A 5,586-nucleotide genomic window follows, 5' to 3' on the forward strand; every position below is an offset into this window, starting at 1 on the left:
CCTCCTCTCTGGGACAACACAGCAATATCAGAACCAGTGTTACCCTATCTGTGACATCATAGCAGTGTGAGCTCCAAAGTGCTCCTCTCCGTGACACCACAGCAATGACAGGCCCAAATTTCCTCTTCTCCCTCACACCACAACAGCAGTGACAGCACCTATTTCTTCATCTCTTCCACCACAGAAGTGAGAGCCCCAAAGTTCCACTCGCTGTGACCGCAGTGCAGTCACACACCAAATTTCCTCCTTTCTCTGACTCCACGGCAGTGACAGCCCCACTCTTCCATTCCCTGTGACACCAGGGCAGTGACATGCCCAATTTCCTCCTCTCCACGACTCCAGAGCAGGGAGAGCTCCAGTGTTCCTCTCTCTCTGTGACAACACAGCAGTGACAGCTCCAATGTTCCCGTCTCTGGGACACCAGAGCAGTGTGAGCCCCAAAGTTCCACTCTCTGGTAGAGCAGTGCAGCCACAGCCCAAAAGTGCTCCTGTTGGTGAAAGGACAGCAATTTTAGGCCCAGGATTACCCTGTTGGAGACACCATAGCATTCACATCCCAACTTTAGCCCTCTCTGTGACACCAGAGCAGTGAGGGCCCAAATTTCCTCTTCTCTGGGACACCACAGCAATGTCAGAGCCACTGTTACCCTACCTGTGACATCATAGCAGTGTGAGCTCCAACGTGCTCCTCTCCATGACAGCACAGCAATGACAGGCCCAGTGTTTCCCTCTCTCAGACACCACAGCAGTGACAGCTCCAATATTCTGTGACACCACAGCAGGGACAGCCAAAAAGTTGCCCTCTCTGTGAAACCAGAGAGGTGACATCCAAAATTGCCTCCTCTCTGTCAAACCACACCAATGTCAGGCCCAGTGTTCCACTCTCTGACACCACAGCAGCGACAACACTGCTGTTTCTCTCTCTGGGACACCACAGCAGTGAGAGCCCCAAAGTTCCGCTCTCGGTGACAGCAGTGCACTCCGAGTCCCAGTATTCCCCTGTCTGTAACATCACAGCTCTAACTACCTCCATTTCACTCTCTCGCTGAAACCACAGCAGTGAGAGCCCGACTCTTCCCCTCTCTGTGAAATCACAGTAATGACAGCCCCAAATTGTCCTCTCTGTCACACCACACCAATGTCAGGCCCAGTGTTCCACTGTCTAGGACACCACAGAAGTGTGAGCTCCAATTTAATCCTCTCTGGGACACCACAACAATGACAGCCCCAGTGTTACGCCCTCACTGATACAACAGCAGTGAGAGCCCAAATTTCCCCCTCTCTGTGACACCAGAGCAGGGAGAGGCCTAATTTCCTCCTCTCTGTGACAACAGAGCAGGGAGAGGCCTAATTTCCTCCTCTCTGGGACAACACAGCAATATCAGAACCAGTGTTACCCTATCTGTGACATCATAGCAGTGTGAGCTCCAAAGTGCTCCTCTCCGTGACACCACAGCAATGACAGGCCCAAATTTCCTCTTCTCCCTCACACCACAACAGCAGTGACAGCACCTATTTCTTCATCTCTTCCACCACAGAAGTGAGAGCCCCAAAGTTCCACTTGCTGTGACTGCAGTACAGTCACACACCAAATTTCCTCCTTTCTCGGACTCCACGGCAGTGACAGCCCCACTCTTCCATTACCTGTGACACCAGGGCAGTGACATGCCCAATTTCCTCCTCTCCACGGCTCCAGAACAAAGAGAGCTCCAGTGTTCCTCTTTCTCTGTGACAACACAGCAGTGACAGCTCCAATGTTCCCGTCTCTGGGACACCAGAGCAGTGTGAGCCCCAAAGTTCCACTCTCTGAGACCGCAGTGCAGCCACAGCCCAAAATTGCTCCTCTCTGTGAAACGACAACCATTTCAGGCCCAGGATTACACTGTTGGAGACACCATAGCAGTTAGAGCCCAACTTTAGCCCTCTCTGTGACACCAGAGCAGTGAGGGCCCAAATTTCCTCTTCTCTGGGACACCACAGCAATGTCAGAGCCACTGTTACCCTACCTGTGACATCATAGCAGTGTGAGCTCCAACGTGCTCCTCTCCATGACAGCACAGCAATGACAGGCCCAGTGTTTCCCTCTCTCAGACACCACAGCAGTGACAGCTCCAATATTCCCGTCTCCGTGGCACCACAGCAGGGACAGCCAAAAAGTTGCCCTCTCTGTGAAACCAGAGGAATGACATCCAAAATTGCCTCCTCTCTGGGAAACCACACCAATGTCAGGCCCAGTGTTCCACTCTCTGACACCACAGCAGCGACAACACCGCTGCTTCTCTCTCTGTGACACCACAGCAGTGAGAGCCCCAAAGTTCCGCTCTCGGTGACAGCAGTGCACTCCGAGTCCCAGGATTCCCCTGTCTGTAACATCACAGCTCTAACTACCTCCATTTCACTCTCTCGCTGAAACCACAGCAGTGACAGCCCGACTCTTCCCCTCTCTGTGAAATCACAGTAATGACAGCCCCAAATTGCCTCCTCTCTGTTACACCACACCAATGTCAGGCCCAGTGTTCCACTGTCTAGGACACCATAGAAGTGTGAGCTCCAATTTAATCCTCTCTGGGACACCACAACAATGACAGCCCCAGTGTTATGCCCTCACTGATACAACAGCAGTGAGAGGCCAGATTTCCCCCTCTCTGTGACACCAGAGCAGGGAGAGGCCTAATTTCCTCCTCTCTGTGACAACACAGCAATATCAGAACCAGTGTTACCCTATCTGTGACATCATAGCAGTGTGAGCTCCAAAGTGCTCCTCTCCGTGACACCACAGCAATGACAGGCCCAAATTTCCTCTTCTCCCTCACACCACAACAGCAGTGACAGCACCTATTTCTTCATCTCTTGCAGCACAGAAGTGAGAGCCCCAAAGTTCCACTCGCTGTGACCGCAGTGCAGTCACACACCAAATTTCCTCCTTTCTCTGACTCCACGGCAGTGACAGCCCCACTCCTCCATTCCCTGTGACACCAGGGCAGTGACATGCCCAATTTTCTCCTCTCCACGACTCCAGAGCAGGGAGAGCTCCAGTGTTCCTCTCTCTCTGTGACAACACAGCAGTGACAGCTCCAATGTTCCCGTCTCTGGGACACCAGAGCAGTATGAGCCCCAAAGTTCCACTCTCTGAGACAGCAGTGCAGCCACAGCCCAAAATTGCTCCTGTCTGTGAAACGACAGCAATTTTAGGCCCAGGATTACCCTGTTGGAGACACCATAGTAGTTAGAGCCCAACTTTAGCCCTCTCTGTGACACCAGAGCAGTGAGGGCCCAAATTTCCTCTTCTCTGGGACACCACAGCAATGTCAGAGCCACTGTTACCCTACCTGTGACATCATAGCAGTGTGAGCTCCAACGTGCTCCTCTCCATGACAGCACAGCAATGACAGGCCCAGTGTTTCCCTCTCTCAGACACCACAGCAGTGACAGCTCCAATATTCCCGTCTCCGTGACACCAGAGCAGGGACAGCCAAAAAGTTGCCCTCTCTGTGAAACCAGAGAGGTGACAGCCAAAATTGCCTCCTCTCTGTCAAACCACACAAATGTCAGGCCCAGTGTTCCACTCTCTGACACCACAGCAGCGACAACACCGCTGTTTCTCTCTCTGGGACACCACAGCAGTGAGAGCCCCAAAGTTCCGCTCTCGGTGACAGCAGTGCACTCCGAGTCCCAGTATTCCCCTGTCTGTAACATCACAGCTCTAACTACCTCCATTTCACTCTCTCGCTGAAACCACAGCAGTGACAGCCCGACTCTTCCCCTCTCTGTGAAATCACAGTAATGACAGCCCCAAATTGCCTCCTCTCTGTTACACCACACCAATGTCAGGCCCAGTGTTCCACTGTCTAGGACACCATAGAAGTGTGAGCTCCAATTTAATCCTCTCTGGGACACCACAACAATGACAGCCCCAGTGTTATGCCCTCACAGATACAAGAGCAGTGAGAGGCCAGATTTCCCCCTCTCTGTGACAACACAGCAGGGAGAGGCCTAATTTCCTCCTCTCTGTGACAACACAGCAATATCAGAGCCAGTGTTACACTATCTGTGACTTCATAGTAGTGTGAGCTCCAAAGTGCTCCTCTCTGTGACACCACAGCAATGACAGGCCCAAATTTCCTCTTCTCCCTCACACCACAACAGCAGTGACAGCACCTATTTCTTCATCTCTTCCACCACAGAAGTGAGAGCCCCAAAGTTCCACTCGCTGTGACCGCAGTGCAGTCACACACCAAATTTCCTCCTTTCTCTGACTCCACGGCAGTGACAGCCCCACTCTTCCATTCCCTGTGACACCAGGGCAGTGACATGCCCAATTTCCTCCTCTCCACGACTCCAGAACAAAGAGAGCTCCAGTGTTCCTCTCTCTCTGTGACAACACAGCAGTGACAGCTCCAATGTTCCTGTCTCTGGGACACCAGAGCAGTATGAGCCCCAAAGTTCCACTCTCTGGTAGAGCAGTGCAGCCACAGCCCAAAAGTGCTCCTGTTGGTGAAAGGACAGCAATTTTAGGCCCAGGATTACCCTGTTGGAGACACCATAGCAGTTAGAGCCCAACTTTAGCCCTCTCTGTGACACCAGAGCAGTGAGGGCCCAAATTTCCTCTTCTCTGGGACACCACAGCAATGTCAGAGCCACTGTTACCCTACCTGTGACATCATAGCAGTGTGAGCTCCAACGTGCTCCTCTCCATGACAGCACAGCAATGACAGGTGCAGTGTTTCCCTCTCTCAGACACCACAGCAGTGACCGCTCCAATATTCCTGTCTCCGTGACACCAGAGCAGTGACAGCCAAAAAGTTGCCCTCTCTGTGAAACGAGAGGAGTGACATCCAAAATTGCCTCCTCTCTGGGAAACCACACCAATGTCAGGCCCAGTGTTCCACTCTCTGACACCACAGCAGCGACAACACCGCTGTTTCTCTCTCTGTGACACCACAGCAGTGAGAGCCCCAAAGTTCTGCTCTCGGTGACAGCAGTGCACTCCGAGTCCCAGGATTCCCCTGTCTGTAACATCACAGCTCTAACTACCTCCATTTCACTCTCTCGCTGAAACCACAGCAGTGACAGCCCGACTCTTCCCCTCTCTGTGAAATCACAGTAATGACAGCCCCAAATTGCCTCCTCTCTGTTACACCACACCAATGTCAGGCCCAGTGTTCCACTGTCTAGGACACCACAGATGTGTGAGCTCCAATTTAATCCTCTCTGGGACACCACAACAATGACAGCCCCAGTGTTATGCCCTCACTGATACAACAGCAGTGAGAGGCCAGATTTCCCCCTCTCTGTGACACCAGAGCAGGGAGAGGCCTAATTTCCTCCTCTCTGGGACAACACAGCAATATCAGAACCAGTGTTACCCTATCTGTGACATCATAGCAGTGTGAGCTCCAAAGTGCTCCTCTCCGTGACACCACAGCAATGACAGGCCCAAATTTCCTCTTCTCCCTCACACCACAACAGCAGTGACAGCACCTATTTCTTCATCTCTTCCACCACAGAAGTGAGAGCCCCAAAGTTCCACTCGCTGTGACCGCAGTGCAGTCACACACCAAATTTCCTCCTTTCTCTGACTCCACG

The sequence above is a fragment of the Cyanistes caeruleus genome, unplaced genomic scaffold (genome assembly GCF_971803275.1).
Source record: "Cyanistes caeruleus unplaced genomic scaffold, bCyaCae1.hap1.1 HAP1_SCAFFOLD_11, whole genome shotgun sequence".
NCBI lineage: Eukaryota > Metazoa > Chordata > Aves > Passeriformes > Paridae > Cyanistes > Cyanistes caeruleus.